This window comes from Heterodontus francisci, chromosome 37, assembly GCF_036365525.1.
Source record: "Heterodontus francisci isolate sHetFra1 chromosome 37, sHetFra1.hap1, whole genome shotgun sequence".
Taxonomy (NCBI): Eukaryota; Metazoa; Chordata; class Chondrichthyes; order Heterodontiformes; family Heterodontidae; genus Heterodontus; species Heterodontus francisci.
In genome coordinates this window covers 9,702,873-9,718,519 of record NC_090407.1, presented here as the reverse complement: position 1 = coordinate 9,718,519, position 15,647 = coordinate 9,702,873, and the positions used below count along the sequence as shown (strand labels likewise).

At 44.1% G+C, this 15,647-nt stretch overlaps 1 long non-coding RNA gene across 2 annotated transcripts in view; it reads left to right on the top strand.

The window, feature by feature from the left end:
• The window catches only part of LOC137351885 (uncharacterized), a 59,760-nt gene that overhangs the window by 22,473 nt on the left and 21,640 nt on the right, over positions 1 to 15,647 (top strand). The gene's annotated exons all lie outside the window — the stretch shown is intronic.

Sequence of the window (15,647 nt, the reverse complement as noted above, 5' to 3'; positions counted from 1 at the left end):
AAAAAAATTAGTAAAAGAATGTTTTATTTTTTAAGCAGCGAGCTGTTATGATCTGCCTGAAAGGGCGGTGAAAGCACATATTCAGTTGTAATTTTCAAAAGGGAATTGGATATAGACTTGAACAGGAAAACTTGGCAGGATAATGGGGAATGAGCAACAGAGTGGAACTGATTGGATAGATCTACCAAAGAGCCAGCACAGGCACGATGGATCAAATGGCCTCCTTTTGCATTGTTCCATTCCATGATTCTAGGTCTAAGCTAACCTGGGTGTGTTTGTGAACACAGATAAGTAAAGTTAGTGGGCTGAGGTAGTGGCAGGGACTGTGTTTAACTCAACTATTGTGTCTTCCGTCCCAGATACTGGCTTATAGTGACTGCCACAGTTTTAGTTTTCAGTCCAGGTCACAGGAGATTGATATCTGTCAGCCAGCTCCTGACTTTTAAAATCCTGAAATCCGGCTCCTTTGTCCCAGCGGGTTAATTTTTTTTTGCGGTTCAATGATTCTGCTGCTGGGATAAGTGAGGCATGGAGACTGGCCTCGTGAAATCCAATATGAAGGAAGCTTCAAACTCTCCCCATTGTTTTCAATAGGGCCACTGATCTGTGGTGAGTCAATAAGTCAAATTCCATCTCTTATTGCATATGACTGTTGGATATTTATTGTTAGCTAGGTGATTGCCAATCCAATTTCATAGGAACAGGAGGAGGCCATTCAGCCCCTCAAGGCTGTTCAGCCCATCAGTTAAATCATGGCTGATCTGTACCTTAATTCCATCCACCTGCCTTGGTTCTGTAACCCGAAAATCCTTGCCTAGAAAAACTCTATCAATCTCAGTTTTGAAGTTTTCAATTGACTCCCAACCTCAACAGCTTTTTGGGGAAAAGATTTCCTGATTTCCGCTACTCTTTTGTGTGGAAAAAGTGCTTCCTGACTCAGGCCGAGTTCTAATTTTAAGCTTACATAGGAATGAAACCCCACAATCTTTATTAGCCAACTTCAAACCCTCTGAAGGTGATGCCTCACAGCGCACTATGGTGCTAAGTTCTGATAAACCTCACTCAATTAAATTCTTTGTGTCAGCCTAGACAGGTTATTGCCAGACTATTTGACTGTGGGTGCATCACAGTCAAGCTCAACCCTGTCCTCACCTGATGTCCACAAAGGCACATTTTCTATCAGGAGACATGAGCAGAAACCCTGGCTGGATTTTTCTCTTACCAGCACAGAGGTGGTGAGGCCTACATTTGCCTTCCTTTCCTGAAAGTGTTGCCTCATCCCAGAATCTATATTGCCCTGGTGGTTTGCCCTCCAGTGCCCTGCCAGTGCAACCACTCGCTGTGTGTGAGCCTGAACAGTAAACATCAGCATGCTATTTGACTGCAACGGGCGTCACAGTCCTGAGGAGTCCCCTCCTCTTCCAAGGACAGAACACACGCAGACACATTTTAGCGTGAATCAGGACTGGGAGCTTCCCCATTGCTGCTGTAAACCAACTAATGGAGCACATACTGGAATCGGGCCTGACGACTTTTCTCATTTGTAAAACAACAAAAACTTTCATTTATATAGCACCTTTAACACAGTAAGATGTCACAAGGCACTTCACAGTAGCATTATCAGATAAGATTTGACATATAAAGAGATGACCTGTGCTCCAGAACATGCCGTGCCCCTAGTCAAGCTGTTTCAGTACAGCTACAACACTGGCATCTACCCTGCAATGTGGAAAATTGCCCAGGTATGTCCTGTACACCAAAAGCAGGACAAGTCCAACCCGGCCAATTACCGTCCCATCAGCCTACTCTCAATCATCAGTAAAGTGATGGAAGGTGTCATCAACAGTGCCATCAAGCGGCACTTGCTTAGCAATAACCTGCTCAGTGACGCTCAGTTTGGGTTCCGCCAGGGCCACTCAGCTCCTGACCTCATTACAGCCTTGGTTCAAACATGGACAAAAGAGCTGAACTCAAGAGGTGAGGTGAGAGTGACTGCCCTTGACATCAAGGTAACATTTGACTGAGTATGGCATCAAGGAGCCCTAACAAAACTGAGGTCAATGGGAATCAGGGGGAAAACTCTCCGCTGGCTGGAGTCAAACCTAGCGCAAAGGAAGATGGTTGTGGTTGTTGGAGGTCAATCAACTGAGCTCCAGGACATCACTGCAGGAGTTCCTCAGGGTAGTGTCCTAGGCCCAACCATCTTCAGCTGCTTCATCAATGACCTACCTTCAATCATAAGGTCAGAAGTGGGGATGCTCGCTGATGATTGCACAATGTTCAGCACCATTAGTGACTCTTCAGATACTGAAGCAGTCCGTGTAGAAATGCAGCAAGACCTGGACAATATCCAGGCTTGGGCTGATAAGTGGCAAGTAACATTCGCGCCACACAAGTGCCAGGCAATGACCATCTCCAACAAGAGAGAATCTAACCATCTCCCCTTGACATTCAACGGCATTACCATCGCTGAATCCCCCACTATCAACATCCTAGGGGCCACCATTAACCAGAAACTGAACTGGAATAGCCACATAAATACTGTGGCTACAAGAGCAGATCAGAGGCTGGGAATCCTGAGGTGAGTAACTCACCTTCTGACTCCCCAAAGCCTGTCCACCATCTACACGGCTCAAGTCAGGAGTGTGATGGAATACTCTCCACTTGCCTGGATGGGTGCAGCTCCAACAACACTCAAAAAGCTCGACACCATCCAGGACAAAGCAGCCCGCTTGATTGGTACCCCATCTACAAACATTCACTCCCTCCACCACCGACGCACAGTGGCAGCAGTGTGTACCATCTACAAGATACACTGCAGCAATGCACCAAGGCTCCTTCGACAGCACTTTCCAAACCCGCGATCTCTACCATCTAGAAGGACAAGGGCAGCAAATGCATGGGAACACCATCACCTGCAAGTTCCCCTCCAAGTCACACACCATCTTGACTTGGAACTATATCACCGTTCCTTCACTGTCGCTGGGTCAAAATCCTGGAACTTCCTTCATAACAGCACTGTGGATGTGCCTACCCCAAATGGACTGCAGCGGTTCAAGAAGGCAGCTCACCACCACCTTCTCAAGGGCAATTCGGGATGGGCAATAAATACTGGCCTGGCCTGGCCAGGGACGCCCACCGCCCTGAATGAATAAAACAAAAATTAGGAGAGGTGACCAAATTCTGTGTCAAACAGGTAGGTTTTAAGGAGCAACTTAAGAAAGAAGAAGGAAGAAAGACTTGCATTTATAGCGCGTCTTTCACAACCTCAGGACATTCCAAAGCACTTTGCAGCCAATGATCTATTTTTGAGGTGTAGTCATAGTTGTAATGTAGGAAACTAAAAAGCCAAATTGTGCACAGCAAGCTCCCACAAACAGGAATGTGATAATGATCACCTAATCTGTTTCAGTAGAGTAGGTTGAGGGTTAAATATTGGCCAGGATACTGGGGATAATTCCCCTACTCTTCTGTGAAATAGTGCGATGGAAGCTTTAATGTTCACATGAGAAGGTAGACAGGGCCTCAGTTAATGTCTCATTCGAAAAATGGCACCTCTGACAGTGCAACACTCCCTCAGTATTGTACTGGAGTGTTAGCCTAGATTTCTTATGATTAAGTATTTGAAAATACAACACAGGAAAGAAAAGATTATTGGTTCAGTTCAACATTACATGTTTCTCTTTCTACCTCCCCCTCATTAAAAAAAATCTGAAGCAAAATGAGGACATCTACAGCTTCGTGTGTATTCCAACATTACATGCTCATATTCAGAAATCCCACTGAACTTCCTTGGTAGTTCCAATGAAGTGGAGCGGGACACGAAACCACAGTCCTCTGATTCAGATTTAAATGAGGAGAGAGAGGTGGAGAGGCAGAAAAGTTTAGGGAGTAAACTCTAGAGCTTAGTGCCTAGGCAGCTAATGATGGAGCAAAGGAAATCAGGGACAAAGAAGAGGGCCAAAATTGGAGGAGCTCAGAGATCTCAGAGGGCAGTTGGGCTGGAAAAGATTGCAGCGATAGAGAGGGGTGAAGTACAGGTTAATGCTATACTGGGTGTGTGTTTATCTGCAGCACCATCAAGGAAGACCGAGGTGCTGCTTTGACATACATATTCGATGCTAGGTTCTGTTGGTATCAGTGGGGTCAAACAGCCTTCGTGTAAGAAAGAATGGCAACAGTGCCTTTCACCACCTCGGGACTTTCCGAAGCGCTTTACAGAAATTGAAGTATTTTTGAAGTCTAGTCACTGTTGTAATGTAGGAAACACGGCAGCCAATGTGCGCACAGCAAGCTCCCACAAACAGCAATGAGATACTAACCAGGTAATCTGATATTTGTGATTTGATTGAGGGATAAATATTGGCCAGGACGCCGGGGAGAACTCCCCTGCTCTTCAGAATAGTGCCATGGGATCATTTATATCCACCTGAGAGGGCAGAAAGGGGCTCGGTTTAACATCTCATCCAAAAGACAGCACCTCTGACAGAGACGCACATTGCTACCAAGTGAGCCACAGCCAACACCATCCAATCTATCTCTTAGACAACAGATTTTATAAGTTTGACCTTTAATCCCAACATCCCTCATCCATTTTAAATAACCTAGAAGATAGAATTTACATTTATCACCTTTGACACCTTCAAGGCCAATCAATTATTTTTGCAGAGTTCTTCTTCTTTGGCGCCTTGTCTCGGGAGACAATGGGTAAGTGCCTGGAGGTGGTCAGTGGTTTGTGAAGCAGCGCCTAGAGTGGCTAGAAAGGCCAATTCTAGAGTGACAGACTCTTCCACAGGTGCTGCAGATAAAATTGGTTGTCGGGGCTGTTTCGCAGTTGGCTCTCCCCTTGCGCTTCCGTCTTTTTTCCTGCCAACTGCTAAGTCTCTTCGACTCGCCACACTTTAGCCCCGCCTTTATGGCTGCCCGCCAGCTCTGGCGATCACTGGCAACTGACTCCCATGACTTGTGATCAATGTCACAGGACCTCATGTCACCTTTGCAGACGTCTTTAAAGTGGAGTCATGGACGGCCGGTGGGTCTGATACCAGTGATGAGCTCGCTGTACAATGTGTCCTTGGGGATCCTGCCATCTTCCATGCGGCTCACATGGCCAAGCCATCTCAAACGCCGCTGGCTCAGTAGGTTGGTTATGCTGGGGATGTTGGCTGCCTCGAGGACTTCTGTGTTGGAGATAAGGTCCTGCCACCTGATGCCAAGGATTCTCCAGAGGCAGCGAAGATGGAATGAATTGAGACGCCGCTCTTGGCTGACATACGTTGTCCAGGCCTTGCTGCCGTAGAGCAAGGTACTGAGGACACAGGCTTGATACACTCGTACTTTTGTGTTCTGTGTCAGTGCGCCATTTTCCCACACTCTATTGGCCAGTCTGGACATAGCAGTGGAAGCCTTTCCCACGCGCTTGTTGATTTCTGCATCGAGAGACAAGTTACTGGTGATAGTTGAGACTAGGTAGGTGAACTCTTGAACCACTTCCAGAGCGTGGTTGCCAATATTGATGGATGGAGCATTTCTGACGTCCTGTCCCATGATGTTCATTTTCTTGAGGCTGATGGTTAGTCCAAATTCATTGCAGGCAGCCGCAATCCTGTCGATGAGTCTCTGCAGACACTCTTCAGTGTGAGATGTTAATGCAGCATTGTCAGCAAAGAGGAGTTCCCTGATGAGGACTTTCCGTACTTTGGTCTTCGCTCTTAGACGGGCAAGGTTGAACAACCTGCCCCCAGATCTTGTGTGGAGGAAAATTCCTTCTTCTGAAGACTTGAACGCATGTGAGAGCAGCAGGGAGAAGAAGATCCCAAACAGTGTGGGTGCAAGAACACAGCCCTGTTTCACGCCTCTCAGGATAGGAAAGGGGTCTGATGAGGCGCCGCTATGCTGAATTATGCCTTTCATATTGTCATGGAATGAGGTGATGATACTTAGTAGCTTTGGTGGACATCCAATCTTTTCTAGTAGTCTGAAGAGACCACGTCTGCTGACGAGGTCAAAGGCTTTGGTGAGATCAATGAAAGCAATGTAGAGGGGCATCTGTTGTTCGCGGCATTTCTCCTGTAGCTGGCGAAGGGAGAACAGCATGTCAATGGTGGATCTCTCTGCTCGAAAGCCGCACTGTGCCTCAGGGTAGATATGCTCAGCCAGCTTCTGGAGCCTGTTTAAAGCGACTCGAGCGAAGACTTTCCCCACTATGCTGAGCAGGGAGATTCCACGGTAGTTGTTGCAGAGTAGTCTTGGGAAATATGGCAGCCAATTTGTGCACAGCAAGATGCCAGGGATATCGGTGGCTGGGACATCTCCCATGCTCTTCTTCAAAGAGTCCCCTCTGGTCTTTTACATCTAGCGGAACATGACAAAGGAGTTTTGGTTCACTATCTCATCCAAAAAACAGAACCTCTGACAATTCATTGCTCCATTCATGTACAAGCTTAGGTTATGTACTCAAGCCTTTCGTGTTAATTGTGCTTAATTGTATGTAGTTGGTGGGCATTAACTGGGGATTCACTTAAGTCTTTACAAATAGACACAGACTGCAACTGTAGTTGTTGGGCTAGGAGATGTATGCATGTAATGTGTAACTCTGTAAGTAATTATAAAAGTGTGTAAATATGGCTCCAGTTCCATCCTTCTCCACTGGCTTTTTGGACTAGAACACCTGGAGTACAGCTTGAACACACATCCACCTGACTCAAGGTGAGAACAGCAACACTCAGTCAAGATGACATTTGTGAATGGGATTATGTCCAGTTCCTTCATTAGAGGCAGTAATCCATGTAAGCCAGAAGGTCCCTGGTTGGATTTTGGTTGCTCTGTGTTGAATTAGCTGACCCCAACTGGGCAACAATGGAAGCAGTAAATTGTTTTCAGTGACTCTTGCTTTATGAGGGAAACATCAGCCAGAGTTGCACTCCTGTTTACTACCGACTGGAAAATGCATGTATATGGCGAAACAGGATTGGTTTGTCTGTGATGTCTCATCCCAGAACAATCATTTGCCCACTCACAGTCCAAGTGTACACGTGGAAAATGGTCACGTGCACACTTGAAGGTTGCAGGTGCCTCTCAGAATTGGCCAACACTGACTTCAGAAGCAAAATCAGAAAACGTTGGAAATACTCAGCAGATCGGGCAGCATCTGCAGAGAGATAAATAGAGTTAATGTTTCAGTCTGTGACCTCTCGTCCAATGAAAGGTCATCGACTTGAAGCGTTAACTCTGTTTTTTTTTCTCCACAGCTGCTGCCAGACCCGCTGAGCATTTCCAGCATTTTCTGTTTCAGATTTCCAGCATCCACAGTATTTTGCTTTTGTTATTGACTTTAGAATAATAGCTCAAGAAACTGGGGGTGGGATGAGAGGGAAAACCCAGACTAATTGTTTAAAAAAAAACTAGTTTCAACATGATCGCGTTAAGCAAAGCGTGAGAATGTTGGACCTGACTGCGGAATTGCTTTGATACTTGACAGATTTTGAGACGCTATTTAAATAGACCAACAAAGACACTTTGTTACATGACACAGTCGTGAGGGCAACTCCAACCAGTAGCGTGCAAATTGAGGCATGTTAGACTGGGATGGGCTGCCGGTTCTAGGTGCTATTTAAATCAGATTCATTGTGACCAACAGGTTATAGCATAGTCCCAATTTCCCTCCCTCCACCATTGGCGGCCATGCTTTCCAGTGCCTGGGCCCAAAGCTCTGGAATTCCCTCCCTCAGCCTGACTGCCTCCCTCTCCCCCTTTAAGTCCCTCCTTAAAACCTATTTCTTTGACCAAACTGTTGGTCGTCTGTCTTAACATCTTCTTATGTGGCTCAGTGTAAATTTCTGTCAGGTAACGCTGCTGTGAAGTTATACTATGTTAAAGGTGCTATATAAATGCAATGTATTGTTGTTATTCTCTAGTATTAATTTTTTAAAACACTTTTATGCTCCCTTCAGCCTGCTGCCCGCACTCAAACACCTCATTTAAATGACTGTCCAGCCCTATGTCCATTGGCAGAGGCGACGTTGCGTCCAACCACCTCCCAGGGAAACCACAGAACTCCCTCAAAGGGGGCAATGGCTCAGTGCCATAGGTCATCACCCCTACTTCCTGTACTTAGTGCCAAAGGCATAAGTGTTCCCTGGGCATGAATCCCACAACAACCGGTTCCATTCAGTCTGCTCCTGATAACTCAGAGTTGGAAGTTTTGAGTAAATAAGGAATTTGTACTAAGCAAGGTAAGTAACACAGCAAAGTGGGAATTTAATGCAAAAAAGATTATCAGACAATTTGAATTAAGTGACTTTGAATTAAGAGGAGTCAGTGTGTGCTAAGCAATGGCAGAATGTCAAAGGGCAAAATGGCACTTGTTGCACAGTCTGCGGGTTTCAGCCCTTGTTGGCTGGGTAGCAGATTACAGGAACCGCTCCTGAGCGATTATGGTGAGCAACCAACTCACTGCACAATGTGTGCTTGCTTTGTGACCATCTGCCCGACGCAGCATGTTCGCATGTCATATCCCATCGAATCGTGATCGTACCAACTGGCGAGTCGGCACTTCCACTGCCATCCATCGCCTTCCCCTCTGCCAACCCAATCAAGGTAGCCAGCTCACCTTGGATATAACAGGATGTATTGACATCCCCGGACGTCCGATAGCGATTTCCAGCAACTGGTATTCAAACCTCCGGGTCTCTTCATCAAACGTGTGATGTTGCCCAACATCCAGTAGTGTGGTCCCGCTTTGTTACAGAGACCCAAACATCTGTTCTTCTCTATTTCACGGCTGAATCCACAAAATCAAAAGTTGTTTTTGCAGTTTAATGATGAGCTTTAAATTGCACCAATTTACAGACAAACCAATTGTACAACAAAGTGATATTTTACAGATTACTGGGCAGCTTACAGCATGGATTAACTCTTCTGTGACTTAAAAGTATTGCTTATTACATCATTGTTTTCCCTGAAGCGCTGTACTGTCAGCTGAGAAGGTTCAAAGACTCAAGCTTAACATCTAGGCTAACAACCCATGACACACAGTGAGGAACTGTTGCATTGTTGGAGGTGCGGTCTTTCTGATGAGATGTTAAACCGAGGCCTTGACTGCCTCTCAGATGGATGTCAAAGATCCCACTGGACTATTTGACGAAGGGCAGGGGAGTCCTCCCTGGTGCCCTGGCCGATATTTATGACTCAACCAATGTTGATTAAAAAATATATATATCTGGTTGCTATCAGACCTTACTGTGTGCAAATTGGCCGCTGCATATCCTACATGACAACACCTACACTTTAAAAAAAAAACCTTGTTGACTTAAAGGACTCTGGGTCGTCCTGAAGTAAGAAAAGGCTCTACATAAGTGCAAGTTTTTTTTCATATCTGATTGAATGAACTGTTCAATTATGCACATTGTTTTCTAATTTCTGCTGATTTATGTTTAATTAAGCTAAATAATAATGTTAGATACTTAAATATGACAGCAACAACAAACCTAGCTCCTTTGACATAGAAATACATCTAACGGCATTTCACAGAGAAACAAAAATGGACAATGAACACAATTGGGGCAGCTCAGAGGGGTTACGGAAAGCAAGGTCAAATAGGTATGTTTTGAGGAGTTTTGACAAGTTGATAAGGCTGTCCCTGGTTTTATAAGTAAAGGCACAGAGTACAAAAGCAAGGAAGTTATGGTAAACCCTTTGTTTAGGCCTCAGCTGGAGTATTGTGTTCAATCCTGAGTGCTACACTTTAGGAAAGATGTCAAAGCCTTGACGAGGGTGTGAGGTGATGTACTAGAATGATACCAGGGATGAGGGACTTCAGTTACATGGGGAGACTAGAGACACTGTGCTTGTTCTGCTTTGGGTAGAGATGGTTAGGGGAGATTTAATAGAAGTGTTCAATATTATGAGGGGTTTTGATAGCGTAGATATGAAGAAACTATTTCCACTGCACAGAGGTTTGGTAACACAGATTTAAGATAATTGGCAAAAGAACCAGAAGGGAGAGGAGGAGTTTTTTTTTTAACCTAGCCTAGTTGTTGTGATCTGGAATGCACTGAAAGGGCGGTGGAATGGGATAGGGATGGGCAATAAATGCAGGCCTAGCCAGCGACGCCAACATCGTACAAACAAATAAAAAAAAAAGGAAGCAGATTCAGTAGTAATTTTCTAAAGGAAATCGAATAAATACATGAAAAGGAAAAACTTGCAGGGCTACAGGGAAAGATCAGGGGAGCAGGATTAAATTAAACAGCTCTTTTGGAGAGCTGGGCAGGCATGATGGACTGAATGGCCTCCTTCTGAGCTATAAGACGAGGTAATATTGTTGTGTGCTGGTCCAGCACGGAACTGTCAATCACTAATATCTCTGATTGACATCCAGGACAAAAAGGATGTTAATCACCACTACCTCTACAGAGCTGTTTTCTGTAGGACGAGCCCCTGACAAGCAATCCGTGTCATTTTTCAGATCAAAAATATCAGACTTATCCCTGGGTCGCAGTGAGACTAAAATCATGTCTTTTATAATTAGTTTCAACTAATTAAATGGGAGGTGTACTCCACATTGGACATGTTGGTCCCCTGAGTAAAATCAAATCACATCAGACGATTTGTGAGAATAAAAGGGACTGAAATTGCGTCAAGTTTTTTGCTGAATATATATTGGGATCTCTGAATTACGGATAGGTCACTTCTGAAATTGCAATCCTGGATGTGGAGACAATTGGGAAATTCACCCGTCAATCATGCCTGGAGAGTGCAGTGCTGTAAGTGACTGGAATTCGTTTTATACACTTAACGTGTATGGAACTCTCCTCCACTCACTGCATTTTGCTGGAGAAATCACTGTGCTTTCATTGGGAGAAACTGTTACAGTTTTGCTCATGAGTTCTAGTTGATGCATTTTGTAGAGACTCTTTTTAAGTAGACTCTGTTTAAGTAGACTCTGTAAATAAAAATGAGTTCGCTTTGCTGTTTGTTTTATTTGTTGTAAAATTTGCTGTATGTCTTGCCTCACCTCCTACTCATTGGACAACCCATTGGTGATACAGTGCTGTCAACAGGCGTTCCTTAAAGAGTTAGTGCTGAAAAGCAACTGCTCCTTTCTACCAGTGTTCCCAACAAGGGCTTGGGTCAAGCAAATGAACTAAAAAGGGGAGAACAGATTTGAGAGATGAGTGGTCACTATTTGAACATCATTAGCTCATGGCCTGAGCACCAGTGACAACCAAACCACGAGCGAAGCCTCTTCTAATTCTATCTTTCTCTGTAACCATTTAGGTAAACTGGAAATTATCCCCCTCATTAATGTATTCTCATTATAATCGGAACAATTAGTGAGATATAGACACTGTAGGTACCTACATTGAAAATTATAGACTCATTTTATTACAGTAATTTCCTAATGAGGTTGTTCTGTAATTATCAATTTAAATAACACATCAAATTTATAGGGATTACCCTCACTTTCTTAATTGCTGCAAATATGAATACAGAAAGAAAGCAAAATAAGTTGCTAAAGAAACATTTTGAATTGGTATAGCACCTTTCCTATCCTCAGGATGTCCCAATGTACTTTACAGCTAACTCTTGGAGTCTGGTCACTGGTGTAATGTAGAGCAATGCAGCAGCTAATTTAGACATAGAAAAATCCACAAATAGTAATGTGACAATAACCAAATTGTCTGTTTTGGTGATGTTGGTTAAGGAATAAATATTGGCCAGGACATCTTGCCTACTCTTCTTTGAATAGTGATATGGGATCTTTTACAAGGATAGATGGGGCCTTAGTTCAACATCTTATCGAAAGACTGCACCTACAACAGTGCAGCACTCCCTCAGTACAACACTGGAGTATCAGCCTAGACTTCTGTGCTCACGTCTTTGGAATGGGATGTGAACCCACAACTTTCTAACTCAGTTGAGAGTGCTACCAACTGAACTGCAGCTAATGCAGTTTTTGAGTTGTACCAATTGCCCTTGCCCATTGCTGCGTCTCTCTATACCATTGCTGCCAGTAACTGGCACATTAGATTTCAATTGACTGCTGATGATGCTCTGGTTATCTCTGGGTCAAAAATGTGCCAACTGCTAGAGTCAAGCATGAGCAGGAAGTCTGATCAATTAGCATAGTGTGTAGGGGTAGGGTTAACACACGCAGAAAGCCTCTTTGTACCTCAAACGCCTTCAATTTCCCATTGAATAAAAGGTGGAGTCCTAGTCCACTGGCCACAGAAAGAGAAAAGACAGGTAATGAAAGAAAAAATCATGGAAAAATAATCTTGGAATCTTGGAATCCCACCAGGAATCAACCTTCATCCAGCCAACTCCATTCCTTTGTCAGTGGACTTATTGACAGCAACTTTAATTGTTTAGCCTGGGAGCAGCAATTACCAGAAATTAAAAAGTTCTTTAAGAAAATCAGGCAGCAAACCAACCACCACAATGAAAGTTATTCTAATCTGGAACGCGCTGCCTGAAAGGGTGGTGGAAACAGATTCAATAGTAACTTTCGAAAGGGAATTGAATAAATGCTTAAAAGTGAATCGTTTGCAAGGCTATGGGGAAAAATCAGGGAGTGGGACTAATTGGGTAGCTCTTTCAAAGAGCAGGCACAAGCACAATGGACTGAATGGCCTCCTTCTGTGCTGTATGATTCCCTGATTCTAGGTCCTAAGATTTACCACATTAATTCAATGATAGGCCACACTTGTTGAAGCCAAAAATAATATGTTTCAGGTAGGATGAGGGTGGAGCCTATAAGTAGCTTAATAATAATTGTTTCCACAAGAAGGCTCAAGGCAAAAGAAGCAACCTGTCCGTGTCGATCAACTAAATATTTTCCGGCTCCTATGGTCCTCATCCAGTCGTCATGACTACAGACTGCCATCTGGTGAGCATCATCTTAATTGTCCAGAGTGTGGGGGAGGAAAGAGAGATGAATTTTCAGATATTTGACACCAAGGTTACATGTTGGCTCAGCAACTTTTGCCAGCCAGCCCATGGGTACTTAACACAGTTATGCGGAATTGAAAAATGGGCTGGGAACCTTTGGGTGTCAGGCCATTGATTGTTCTGATGGCTGAGGCAGTAAAGGCAACTCAGATACTGTTGTGATGACGTGGAACAAGGGATTTGGCATCGGGACACCTCCCACAACCAAATCCCGCCAATTTCTGTGTTTACTGCATGTCTGTGATTGGATACAATACCTTGTGTTAAATGTCCTGGAGGCTGCTTGTAATTGGATGAGAGAGATAAACCACTTGGCTCGGACATAGCAGGGTAGAATTTCCTTTGGGGAAATAATTAGAAAGTTACTGTGTGAATTGCACCCTTTTTGCCAACGGCTGCACCCAAATTTCCTGCCATTAAAATATGTTGCAGTGTAAAAATGGGTGAAAATAAGTGGAAATTAGCAAATAATTGAGGCCCAATAAATGCACCCAACTTTCAGTATGAAAATTAAAATTTCTTGTTGTTGGCCTATCATTCTCACACAGCAGGCACAGCATGTTTAAAAACATACAATAGAGGAAGCTCTTCAATTTTTAATGCAATTTATTCTGATGTCATAAAACTACATTCAAAGAAAATACAGAGCAGGTCTCAGAGTGCATTTTTTTTTAAATTGCTTAAAAAACTGCAATGAAACACCAGAAAAATGGCTGCTTCCAACTGAACTTAAAATTCGGGGCTTCATTTTATACCCGTTTTGAACCAACGTAATCGCAGAAAACTGACATGCATGTCTCTTTAGCCCAGAGCGGGCACTGGCAGAGCCATTATATGAGTCAAGGTGCGTTCGGGCACAGTGAGCAATAGATGAGTGTAAAAGAGCGAGGCTATTCGGGTGCGGATGCAGCGTAAGAATGGCCGTAAGTCTCACACCTGAATTCCCTCGATTCTTTGTGCCCGACATCGGTATTTCGCCAAGATTATGCTGTTTTTTCGGGACCAAGTTGTGGCAGGATCTAAGACCTAACCTTTCTTAGTTGTACAATTTTGGCATTGAGATTAAAGAGCCAGATTTAGCACCGTACGCCTGTAGAGCCAGCTGCTGGAATCCAAACTAAATAAAAATCCATTTCAGGATGAACCAGGGAAAATAAACTCAAATTTTAGGAGTCTAAAATCAAAACAGAAAATGTTGGAAAGACACAGCTGCATCTGTTGAAAGTAATTAAACTGAAATTGTCTATTCACCTGGTCGATGCCCACTATTGTAGAATTTCTGATTGTGTCAAGTTCCAGTTTTATATCCCCACCCCCACCTTTCAGACCCTGACCTTCTCCTTGTCCTTTCCCCTCCCCCCACCCAATCACCACAAGTGACAAAGTCTTCAGCTGCCTTGACTCCACCCCTCTGCCTCTTCATAGAATCACAGAATTGTTACAGCACAGCAGAAGGCCATTTGGCCCATCACATCTGTGCTGGCTCTCCAAAACAGGAATTTACCTAATGCCACTCACCAGCCTTCTCCCCACTGCACAATCCAATTCCCTTGAATGCCTTGCTTGAATCTGCTGCCATCACACTCTCAGGCAGTGCATTCCAGATCCTAACCACGCACTGTGTGAAAAAGTTTCCCCTCCTGTCACTATTTCTTCTTTTGCCAATAAGCTTAAATTTGTGCCCTCTCGTTCTCGATCCCTCCACCTATGGGAACAACTTTTCCCTACCTACCCTGTCCAGATTCCTCATGGTTTTGAATACCTCTATCAAATCACCTCTCAACCTTCTCTTCACCAAAGAAAACAGTCGCAATTTCTCCAATCTATCCACATAACTGAAGTTCCTCATCCCTGGAACCATTCTCGTGAATCTTTCCTGCACTGTCTCCAATGCCTTCACATCATTCCTAAAGTGTGGTGCCCAGAGCTGGACGCAATACTCCAGTTGATATCCCTCTCCACCTTTATCATCCTTCTCAAAACCAATCTGTTTGGATGAATTTTCAGTCACTCCCTCCTAATCTCTCCCTCCAAAACTCAGCGCCTATTTCCACATCTGTCTCTATTGGTGAATCACCTTGGCACACTTTTACGTTCCAGGTGCTATATAAAGGCAAGGTGTGATCAACTTGTCTACATCCTCGGAATCCTAAATACCTCAATGAGATATTCCTGATGGACACTCACTTCATTGTTTCATGTATATTGTTCCAATGGTAATTACATCTTATGTTTAATAACACTCAATCATTCTGCCATTTCATAATCTATCCATTTATTTTGATGAGGCCCTTTGGAGCAGGTTGCCCAGGGGATCTCTCATCTATGATGGAGTTGCCCTAAGTATCATCAAGCAAAAACCAGGCAAAAGTGCCCCCTTTTTATAGGAGCACAACTAACAAAGAACTAAATAATAAAACAAAGGTAAGTTATAAAATTAAATAATATTATTCTCTGTTTCTGCTCTGCTCTCCAGTCCCTGCAGTGTTCATCAGTCATCAAAGGTCTCAAGCATAGTGACAGACAGCGCCTATTCCTTCTCTGGGGCCACCTGGGTGTGAATAAGATTGCGGAAGAGAGGCAGGCAGCCAGAGTGACCGCCCCATGGGCCACATCCAACCTGGTAGCCTTGGGGCACCAGGGAGAATGTTTATGTTTAATTATACTGGAAAGAATAGAAAATGTGTCTGTGG